We start from the raw sequence: 11946 nt of genomic DNA on the forward strand, positions 1-11946 counted from the left end.
CATATTTCAGGGACTATTATGATCAAGGTCACCAGGACTTTACCAACACAGCTGGCTGGCATGCCACGTGGCATTGGGACTGGATGCTTCTCTGGGTGCCCAAACCAGAAAGAGTAAACCTTAAGTAGCCACTTGTGTCTCAATGGGTTAGATTTTAGCAGGGAATGCTTGCACACTGGCATTGAAAGGGAGGCATTGGTTTTTATGCAACCAGAAAGGTCTGGGAAAAGAAAGATAAATGATTATTGGTCATTTTCTGTATTTAATTGCCTGGTAAGGAAGCATCCTGCATCCTGCACATGGTCTCACAAACTACTACGCAAGACCATGGCAGAAGCTTGAAGGACAAAATAAAGGTCCCCAGAACCTAGGCTGGATTATTGCAGTGCCACCATTAATACTAATATTTGGTTTAAAAATGAACTAATCTGGCAAAAGCATGAAAGGTGATGGAATGCCAGGGTGGAGCTTTCAGCTTCAACAGGAGTTCATTCAATTCCCAGTATGTTTCCAACCTGTTTGTAGCCTCAGGGTGAGACCATGACTATCTCTACTTTCCTCAACCCAGAGGGCTGGAAAGCTATGTCAGAGTATCCCTTCAGATCCTACTCCACACATTACCAATAATCAAAAGCCCAGGAGCCCCATGATTCTAAGTGGGCCTTTCTGTAAATGACCACATGTGCCTAGAGTTCCCAGACCATTTGGCAGGTACGGGGTCTCCCACAGACCACTGTATGCATGCACCCAATGAGATAATCATTCTATTATGATTAAAATGACTTTTTCTAAAGCACCTTGGCTGTTATACTTTAAAAATATTTCGGGGGCTCCTGGGTGGCTGAGTCAGTTGAGCATATTACTCTTGATTTTGGCTCAGGTCATGATCTCAGTCATGGAATCAAACCCTGCATTGGGCTCTGTGCTGAGCATGGATCCTGCTTAAGATTCTCCCACTCTCTCTCTCTCTATCTCTCTCCCCACCCCCTACCAAAACAAAGTCTGATGACATGACTGGCATTATTCCTTAATTATTCAGATGATTATTCATGAGTATGTTTGAAATGCAGCATGAAGAGTATACAAACAGGAGTGGCTCTGATGAAGCTAAATAGAAATTTTGACCTTCTTTGGAATTCACATACTTTCACATTGCATTTCAGTATGATGTTTCCCGTCTCCAGCAGGATTGTCTTTGCGGAAAAACCAATCTGGAGATAGACTTCTAATGTCAAGACATTTTCTTGCAACTTCTTCTTTATAGCTTATCACCAATTTTTAAATCTCCCACAGCCTGAGAATACCCCATGTATGCTGGTTGCATTTCACAATAGGATCTACTAATTACAGATAGTTCTAGTTCCCCCCCCACCCCAGGCAGATAATAATAGTCCCAGCATGTTAGAAAGGTTTTATACTTCAGTAAGATTAGTGAGAAAAAGAACATTTTTAAGCATCACAATGAGTTTTTATGTACATAAAAACAAAAAGCTCTTAACTGGGAAAAGCCTCCACAAAATTCAGAATATGATTTAAATTTACCATTAAGACGTGGGGTGCGAATTGTGCTTCCTGATAGCATTAATTTTTAAAATCATACATCTTTTCCCCCTTGTCTCTGCTCCAGATGTGAAGTGTGTCTGACAGAGATACAGCACATCACAATAAATGCAACAGCAAAAATGCTCAAGATTGTCGCTTAACTCTGACTCTGAATAGCAGGATGCACAGGCAGCCATTGCAGTAATGTGCAAGAAACTGTGGGCTATCCATTTTGAGTCAGCTGGAGAATTTTAAAAAACGTAATACAAAGTGCTAGATTGCAAGGGGGAAAATGTATAACTGCTACTTATTTTATCCCAGGAAGTAGCCACCATCAGATTTTGAAACCAGAAGATCTTTTAAAGGAATTAGCATATGGAAAGCAAGACAGAGGATCCTTCAGGTTGTTTGCAAGTCCTGGGCACCCTGTAAGTTGTTAAATTGATGGCATTCTGGGAAAAAGCCATTTAGCATCAGGATGTCACATACACAGTTGTGGGGACAAACACTGGGAGAGACACAAACCAGACTGAGTGTAGTCTGTAGATGGAAATTGTCCTGAGGAAGAACAAGGTGCTGATAAAATAAGAAAAGAGTGAGCACAGTGACAGAGATGAAGAGTGGAATATTTAAAGGACAGCGTGTTGACAAAAGGAATGGTAGGAATGACAAAAACGGTGCCCATAATGATCTCAAATCATTAGGGCAAGGCAGTGGAATGGCCAAGGAGGCCAAAATGAAAGGGTACAACTGAGATCATACAGAACCCAACCATTTTGCAGAAAACAATGCCCAATGGAGGCCAATAACCCGAGCCCCCATTTTTCAATGACTGCCCTCCTCTTGTGAGTTGAGGCTTCTGTCCCACCTTAACGGACAGAATTAAGGCTCCGACCTCCTTTATGTTTTCATCAAGGGGAAAAACCTTCAAAACTGTATCGCTAAGAATCCAACTTCCTATGATCAAAGGAAACAAAGAACCAGCTTTGTTGTACCAACCATCAAAGTGATACCTACGAGCTGAAAATGACCAAAGAACAATTACCACAATTTAGTGGGCTCCACTACGGAGTTAAGAATATGTCTGCGCGCCCATTTCGAATCCTCTTATTCAGTGGTTCAGAGCCCAGGCCAACAAGCCAGTCTGAGCTGCTCTGCAGCTCGAAGTAAATTACATTTGGTACATTTTAGCATAAATTGTAAACTCATTTCAAAGTTAATGAAATGTAACAGGGTGGCAATCGCAGGTTTGAAGATATATAGATTTGAATTATGTGGAGTCTGCCCTCTCTGGATTTGTTGTTTCTTAAAGTTACAGTTCCTTTTGACTTTTAAAAAAGCTCTTGCAAGCAGCCTAAGGAAATACAGCTACCTCACTGTACTTTGTAGAAATACAATCTTAGTCTGAGGAAGGGCCAGCCCTACCTTATTTCTGACCTCTCCATTTGCTCCCCTTGCTACTTTGTTTTGCAAGAATTGTATAAATATGAAGCACAAAGCTAGTTTGTTAGAGGGTAGGAAAATACCAAAGTGTAATCCTTAATCTGTGAAGACAGCTCAGAGAGTTCACTGTAAATATGGTTCATCCAGAATGGCTCTGCATCTTCTCTAAATTAATTGATCAAAGAATCAACACATCACCTATTTATTTATTTATTTATTTATTTATTTACCTTCATGATCAACCTGAATCACAAGATGACTTTCCAATCATTCATTTTGCTAAACCCATGAACTGTATTTCTTGAGACCAACGTCTTCATATATGATGACAATTTGAGAAGTTTGTACTTAGGGTAATTCATTTTACACCATCTTAGATGTAACCTGTTTTCATTAAAGAAAATCTGTTGCAACTGTTCTCAAAATTTTTGTTGCTAACTTTGGTCAGAAGAGCTCACAGCTCTAAAGCCCTGTGAACTGACCGGACATTCTCCAGGGAGCAAAGGATAGCGGGTGTACTTTGCCATAGGGTGAAGACACATTTACCTCCTTTTCAGTGTCTGAGATCTCCCCCTAACCCTTAGGATTTGGTCTGTTCTAAATGGCTGTCAATGAAGCACTGGAAGACTCAGAGAGATCTAGAAAATATATTAAGCACTTTCAACCTTCGCATCATCTACTTGTTATACTCTAACTGTGGCAAATGCAGCCACTATCTCAATATAACTCACTTCACAAAAATATTATCAATATCCCATTGCTTAATTTTGCTGGCAAGACTTCTGTCCTGAAAATTTTTTTTAGAAAATATGTGCATCCTTTTTGTCATTAATTTCAGTTGTTTTAGGATTTTTTCCACCCCTCAAAAAAATCCTGAAAACGTTATATTGAAATTTTTAAGTAATTTTCTTTCAACGTAGTAGCTGTTTCCAAAAAAAGATGCTGTTCCTTATCTAGTCATGCCACGCAATTTCTTTTATGTAGCATTTGCCATATGAAGCATCACACAATTTCCCAAAAACACAGGTGTAAATGAAAGATGATGACTCATCACCTGAGTTGAAAATGGCATTCTCCTCCTATAGATGTGAAAAAGCAACAAAAAAAGCAGAGGTGAAAGAGGGCGAGAGGAATAAGGGAGAGAAAACGCCAATAGAAGAGAGAATTGCAGATTCCTGTAAACACCAGACTCCCGTTCACTTCCTTTACTGTCACCACTGCCATGTTCACTTCTGACACACGGAGCACCCCACCCGCAAGGTGTGTCCCATTGTTCAACTCAGTTCTGATGGCATCTGCCTGGAGAGCGTCAGATCCCACAGGTCAGGGGTTCAGTCCCAGACTGCTCCCCACATATACCTCAAATGTCAAGAGCAAGTCCCAAGTTGTCACCCATACTTCTGACTGACTGGTTAGAAACTGAGGTTCCCATGACCCCCTCATTGGGTTCAATTATTTCTTAGAATGGCTCATAAAACTCAGGGAAACACTTACTTACATTACCAGTTTATTATGAAAGACGTAATAAAGGGTATAAATGAACAGCCACATGAAAATGCACATAGGGTGAGGTCCAGAAAAGTCCCCAATGTAAGAGCTTCTGTCCCAGTGGAATTGGGGTATGTCACCTTCTTGGTATGTGGATGTGTCCACTAACCCACAAACTCTCTGAACCCCTACTATTGGGATTTTTTATGGAGGCCTCATCACACAGGTATGATAAACTATTAATTCCTCTTCCAGCCCCTCTCCCTCACCTGAAGAATGGGGAGTGAGGCTGAAAACCCAAAGCTTGTAATCTCAGCTTGTTCTTTTTGGTGACCAGCCCTCATCCAAGAGCCCACAAAGAGCCACATCCTTAAAACAAAAGGTGATCCTATTATCCAGGAAATTTAAAGAGATTTAGGATCTCCATGTTAATAACTAGAGGTCAGAGAAGAAATACTGGAACAAAAGATGCTCCTAGTGCTCTTATTATTTAGGAAATTATAAGGGTCTAGAGACTTGGTGCCAGGAACCAAGGCCAGAGACCAAGATATATTTTTGGATTACGTTACAGTACCTTAGAACCTGGAACTTCTACAAGCCCTAACTCTCAGGACCTTCTCTTCTGTTACCCAAACAGAGCAGCTCCAATGCCAGTGCTAAAAGAGGCACTAGCAGAGTTTACAGGAATGGAGGCAATGGGACCCAGCTGGGGGATGGCGTGCCCTGCGGCCTCAGCAAGTGAGGTCTTGCGGCAACAAAGCTCCTCGACTACCCTGAATTTACCCCAAATGATTGATGTCTGCAAGGTCTTCTCAAACATTTCTGAGAGGTTCAAGATCATCTCTTGCTAACGAACTAGTTATTCATGGTTGATGAGGCATTATTTTTATGTTGCCCTTCACTAAATTAGATGGTTATCTCAACCAGGAAAAAATGACATCTATTCTCCTGAGATGATTTCATTTTTACTTATTGATCAAAAGTCCTTCTTCTCTCTGATAGCCGATCTCAGATGAGTAGCGACAAGAAAGGTTAGTCTACCCCAAGGGACTGGTAAGGGATAGGATGGGTATGAAATTTGTGAGCAGAGATGAACCAGCCAGGAAGTTAGTATAGACATTGGTTTAGGAGTCATGCATTTATTTTTTTTTCATGTTTCTTTATTTTTGAGAGAGATAGAGACAGAGTGCAAGTCGGGGAGGGGCAGAGAGAGAGGGAGACACAGAATCTGAAGCAGACTCCAGGCTCTGAGCTGTCAGCACAGAGCCCGATGCAGGGCTTGAACTCACAAGCAGTGAGATCATGACCTGAGCCAAAGTCAGATCCTTAACCGAACCACCCCTAGGAATCATGCATTTAAGTCAAAACAGAGAGATGAGCAGAGCAGAGAGGAGTTTCCCAGTAGAGAATTCTGTCCAAGGCCAGGGAATCAAGAATCTTGGCTATGCCTTTGGAAACTCCAGGATAGTGGTACCAGCATGGGTAAGAGGGATAGGGAATTGGGAATAGGGTCCAGAGATGAACTAACAGGAATCATGGACAGCCTGTATCATTTTCTATGTCTGTGCAAAAACTTACTACAAACATAGAGGCTTAAAGGAACATCCATTTATACCTCAGAGTTCCTATAGATCAGAAATGTCAATTCAGTTTAGTTGGATCCTCTGCCCAGGGTCTCAAGAGGCTGAAACAAACAAAAACCTTATTTGGACAAGCTGCCTTTCTTTTTGGAGGTCTTGATTTTCTTTCAAGATCATGTGGCTGTTGATGAAATCCAGTCCCTTATAGTAGTAGGCCCCTGCTTTCTTGTTGGCCACCAGCAGGGAGCCATGCTCAGGGTCTTAAGGCCACCCACAGTTTCCTGCCTCATGACTCTCTCCACAAAATAGCAGTTTGTTCCTTCAAGGCCAACAGGACAGTATCCACTGCAGCTTGGAATCTCTCTGACTTTTGTGGTTCCCCTGAAGGCACATGGGTGGCTCAGCTGGTTAAACATCCGACTCTTGATTTTGGCTCAGGTCATGATCTCATAGTTCTGGGTTCAAGCTCCGCACTGACAGCACAGAGCCTGCTTGGGATTTTCTGTCTCCCTCTCTCTCTGCCCCTCTCCCCTGCTCATGCTCTCTCTCTCTCTCAAAATAAATAAATAAACTTTTAAAAAATAAAATAAAACTATTCAGGCCCACCCACATGACAGGAGAGAGGATTGCACAAAGTATGCATACCAGGGGTGGAGTCTTAGAGAGAATCTTAGAATCCTGCCCACCACAGAGCTTTAAAGAAATGAGCGAGTGGATGATAAGTCAATGAATGAGCATGCAGGGCAAGGGAGAAAGATTGAGAAGCAGACAGATGATGAGAAGATAGAAAAGAAGGCATCCAAACAAGTAGGAAGGGCTGGGGACCAGAATAGAAAAACCTTGTGAACAGAGCAAGAGATACCTACAGAGCAGACACATTGAGCCACCTCCTGATCTCCAGGAGCAAGGGTTACAACTACTGACCAGGCCTAGAGGGCCCTGTGCTGTGCCCTGGGACCTGTGGAAAGAAAGGAAGCCATGGGTACCCATCAGCTGAAAGCAGAAGGGCAAGGTTGATGAACACTCTGTGCCAGGTCCTGTTTAATATGTTCTCACTTATATTGCCTCACTGGGTGCTTCCCACATCCCTGTAACATACTTTCCCTATACTACAGATAAGTAAGTTAAGGCTCAGAGAGGCTCAGAGAGAGATGCAAGTTTGAATACACACAGCAGAGCCCATGTTCTGCCCTGCACTCCCATGCCTGTACCATATTCTCCTTTTCAGGGGAAGAATTCTTGCCAAGCACCAGCATCAACTTTCATGATATGAAATATGTAATCATCAGAGCTAGATATAAAAAGTCTAAGGTATCTGTCTTTCATAAAGCAATAAATACAGAACTAATTTGCAAATTCTATATAGTCAACCAATAGAATTAAACTCTCCGTTTAAAAAAAAAATCTAAGGTTTTTTTTAATGAATCCAAAGTTGATTCCAATAGAAGAAAGACACATTATGTGTTTTCTATTTCATATGTGTCAACTTGATTGCTTTGCTTTGATCACAAAATGGATTATCATTCAAGTAATTAAAAGTGTTTTTCTCACTTTATAATAAAGTCATTTTTTGATCTCTGATGTTTGACCTTTCAGTCCATGTTATGGAGCTATTTGATTCAATACCAGAATTTTTTAAAACACAGAAAGCAACAGGGATGCCTGGGTGGCCCAGTCAGTTAAACGTCTGACTTTGGCTCAGGTCATGATCTCATGGTTGGTGAGTTCAAGCACCGCTTGGGGCTTTCTGCTGTCAGCTCAGAGCCTCCTTCAGATCTGGATTCTCTGTCCCACCCCCTTTGCTCTGCCCCTCCCCTGCTTGTATTCTCTCTCTCTCTCTCTCTCTCTCTCTCTCTCTCTCTCTCTCTCAAAAATCAATAAACATTAAAAAAAAGAGGCAACAAAAAGACTATTCATAGAAATATGATTTGATCACTTATTACAAAATTGCTGCTAATGTGCTGTTGTTAGTGGGTGTGGTGAACTAACTCATGCGCTTCATAGAGCTTAGGTCCTTGGAAACACAAAGCAAAATTCACCTTTAGCCAAAATTACTCTTTAAAATGATCTCTTTAGATTTAGTGCACCTAGATGCTCATCCTACAAGAGGCTACTGGGTCCTGAGACCAAATTAAAGGACCCTAGGCCCCCATCTCTGCCTAATGCTCACTAAGAAGCTTATTATATGGAATGGAAGAATGAGTCTTCTCTATTATTTAAATGTTATTTTCCCTCCCTTTCTCCATTTCCTTCCTTCCTCCTTTCCTTCCTCCATCCCCCTTCTCTTCTTCATTCTCTCCCTCCCTTCCTTCCCTCCCTTCCCTCCTTCCTCCCTCCCTCCCTCCCTCCTTCCCTCCCTCCCTTCCTTCCCTCCCTCCTTTCCTTCCCTCCCTCCCTTCTTTCCCTCCTTCCTTCCTTCCTTCCTTCCTTCCTTCCTTCCTTCCTTCTCCAGTCCTGCCTCCCTCTCTTCTTTTCTTTTTAAAAGCATTTACATGTGAAAGAATATCTTTAATTATTTTAAGACAATATATAGGAATGAGGGATCATGATCTATGAAAACTTACTCTCAAATGGTTCAGACAAAATAAAAATTGAAATGTGTTTAGACATAGAAAGAGATATAAGGGAAAATGCTAAGAGCATGTGAATCTAGGAAATTAATATATGCGAGTTCTTTGTAATATTCTTGCAAGTTTCCTATAAGTTGTAATTTTCCATATAAAATGTTTAATTGAATGTTAAAACTACTAAAATTCTTTTTGGTAAAATGTTGGAGCAATATTATTCAGAAAAACAAGGGCCTTTATCAGAATGTTTCTTGTTTCTTCCATCCTGACCACTTCCCCCTAGTGCTGCTGCAAATCAAAGTATATTATTTCTTTACAACTCAGATAAATTGTAAATAAATTACACTTTTACTTGCAATTTACTGGGGTGGCAAAAAATAACTAAGGGGAAGTTGGTTTTTTTGTTGTTGTTGGTTTTTTTTTTTTTTTTTTTTGGTTTTTTGTTTTTTTGTACATGGTTCTCTAAGGTCATCCAATTGCCAGCAAGCATGGGGAAAAAAGAAATAAAGAGAAGATGGGTTGTTGGCATGGTACAATGCACTGTTACTACCCCATGTCTTCAAACTTCCATTAACATCTACTATCATGTAATACACAATGTCTCCTTGTAATGTGTTTCCATTAGACCTTGTTGCTTTTGTTGTTTTGCAACATTTGAAGCTCTGAACATTCTCTTAAACAAGGTATATCCTGAGCATACCTATTTTCTCTTCCTGAACACCATCCCCCACCCAATTTCTGTTACTATCATCCCCATTCTCACTGGCTCACCAACTGGAACTTTCCGAGGCATCTGTGATTTATCCTAAAACCAATGTGTGTAGGTTTGGTCCCATTTTTCAGGGCCTCTCCGGTAACCAATAATGCACCACCCTGCAGATAAAGAAAAGGCATCCCTTGCCCAGGGGCAGTTTGGAGAGCAAAAAGCAAGCTGGTTCTAGCCCCCACTGTCCCTCAGCTGAGCACCGTGGTTGCGGGCATGGGGTGGGCAGCCTCAGTCCCAGACAAAGGTCGTCTTGTCGTGTTTCGGTCACCAGGCTGTGAATCTCCCAACTACACTCTTTTCCCACATCACAGCCTGTCAGCCTATCCACTCCTGCTAGGTGTTCCTTGTAAAGCACACCTATGTCAAATAACATAAGCACTGAACCACCTCCAGCTTCCCTTGGCTGCTACCAAGTCCTCACCCTGCCCATTCAACTTGTACTCAAGACTTTGACTACAGCAAACATCTCCAGTCTAAAGCTTTCTTTTTTTGTTAATATTTATTTATTTATTTTGAAAGAGAGAGAGAGAGAGAGCAGGGGAGGGGCAGAGAGAGAGAGGGAGACAGAGAATCCTGCATGGGGCTCGAACTCACAAACCTCAGTGAGATCATGACCTGAGCCAAAATTAAGAGTTCTATGCTTAACTGACCAAGCCACCACTCACCTCCAAACAGCTCCAGTTTCAATTACCACCATACATCCACATATTCCCAGTGCTTTATGAACTGCTCCCCTGGCATGAATTGGGTTTCCCTCCTCAACTTCATGGTCAAAATCTTAGCTATGCTTCAAAACCCTTCTGACTTACCACTTTATCCATCATTTGTGTATTTAATTTCCCTGACTTTTTTCTACCATGGCATTGAGGTTGTACTTCTGTTATCATATTACCTCCTGATAACTTAATTGTAGCAATCATTCTGTTTTCCTTCTGGAAGAGTTATCAACTGGCCCCCAATACCAGTGTGATTATACTCTGAGCTCAGGGACTGCTATGATTATTATTTCTTTAATCATTAAAGTTTTTTTTTAAGTTGTGGTAAAACACATAAGATAATCTTTAGTGTCTTAACCATTTTAAAATATAGAGTGTAATAGTGTTAAGTATATTCATATTGTTGTGCTGCAAATCTCTAGAACAATTTCATCTTGTAAAATTGAAATTCTGTACCAATTACACAGTAACTTTCCATTGCCCCTCCGTAGCCCCTACTAACCACCATTTTAACTTCTGTTTCTACAAATCTGACTACTTTGCATAGCTCATATAAGTGGATCGTACATTAATTGTCAATTTCGACTGGCTTATTTCACTTAGCGTAATACTTCCAAGGTTCATCATACTGTGGCTAAAAGTCAGTTGTATTTATATATCATATTTTGCTTGTCCATTGATAGACACATGGGTTGCTTCATGTTTTAGCTACTGTGAGTAGCACTGCTATGACCATGGATGCACAATATCTCTTTTTGAAAATCTGCCCTCAATTCCTTTAGGTATAGTGGAATTGAAAGACCATGTGAATCCATTTTTAATTTTTTGAGAAATTGTTTTCTACAGCGGCTATACAGTTTTGCATTCCCACCAACAGTTGTTATTTTCTGTTCTTTTTTTTCTTTTTGTAGTAGACATACTAATGGATGTGAGGTGATACCATATTTTGGTTTTAACTTGCATTTCTCTAATGATTAGTAATGTTGAGAAATTTTTTTCATATGCTCATTGGCCACTTGTATATCATAATTGGGGTAATGTATATTCAAGCCACTTATCTTTTCCTTACAGATTAACTGAGATATAGGTGACACTATATCTATCTATAGATAGATAGATAGATAGATAGATAGATATTTATTTCTTTATTTATTTTTATTTATTTATTTTGAGAGAGAGAGAAAGCTCAATTGGTGAGGGGCATAGAGATAAGGAGAGAAAGAATCTCAAGCAGACTCTGCTCTCAGGCACCCCTAGCACTGTATACATTTAAAGTGTATGGTATAATGACTTGACAGACATATATTGTGAAATTATTACCACAATACATTTAATTAACATCCATCATCTCATTGAGGGGGAAAAAAGAAAATAAAAATCATATTTTTATCCTCATGATAAGGTCTTTTAGGATCTACTCTGTTAGCACCTTTTAAATATACCATACAGCAGTGTTAAGTATAGTTATCATGTTGTAAATTATATTGCCAGTATTTATTTATCTCATAACTGGAAGTTTGTGCCTTTGACCACCTCATTCAATCCCTCCATGCCCCCACCCCAGCCTCAGGTAATAGTAGGTCTGATCCCTTTTTCTATGATGTGTTTTTAATAATGTATTCCACATGAGGGGCGACTGGGTAGCTCAGCTGGTTGAGTGTCCAACTCTTGTTTTCGGCTCAGGTCATGATCCCAAGGTCGTGGAATTAAGCCCTATTTCAGATCCCGTGCTGAGCATGGAGCCTGCTTAAGATTCAGTCTCTCTCTCTCAACCTCTCTCTCTCTCTCTCTCTCTCTCTCTTTCCCTCCCCTGTCCCTCTCTCCCACTCTCACTCTCTCTAAAA

The sequence above is a fragment of the Acinonyx jubatus genome, chromosome A3 (genome assembly GCF_027475565.1).
Source record: "Acinonyx jubatus isolate Ajub_Pintada_27869175 chromosome A3, VMU_Ajub_asm_v1.0, whole genome shotgun sequence".
Taxonomy (NCBI): domain Eukaryota; kingdom Metazoa; phylum Chordata; class Mammalia; order Carnivora; family Felidae; genus Acinonyx; species Acinonyx jubatus.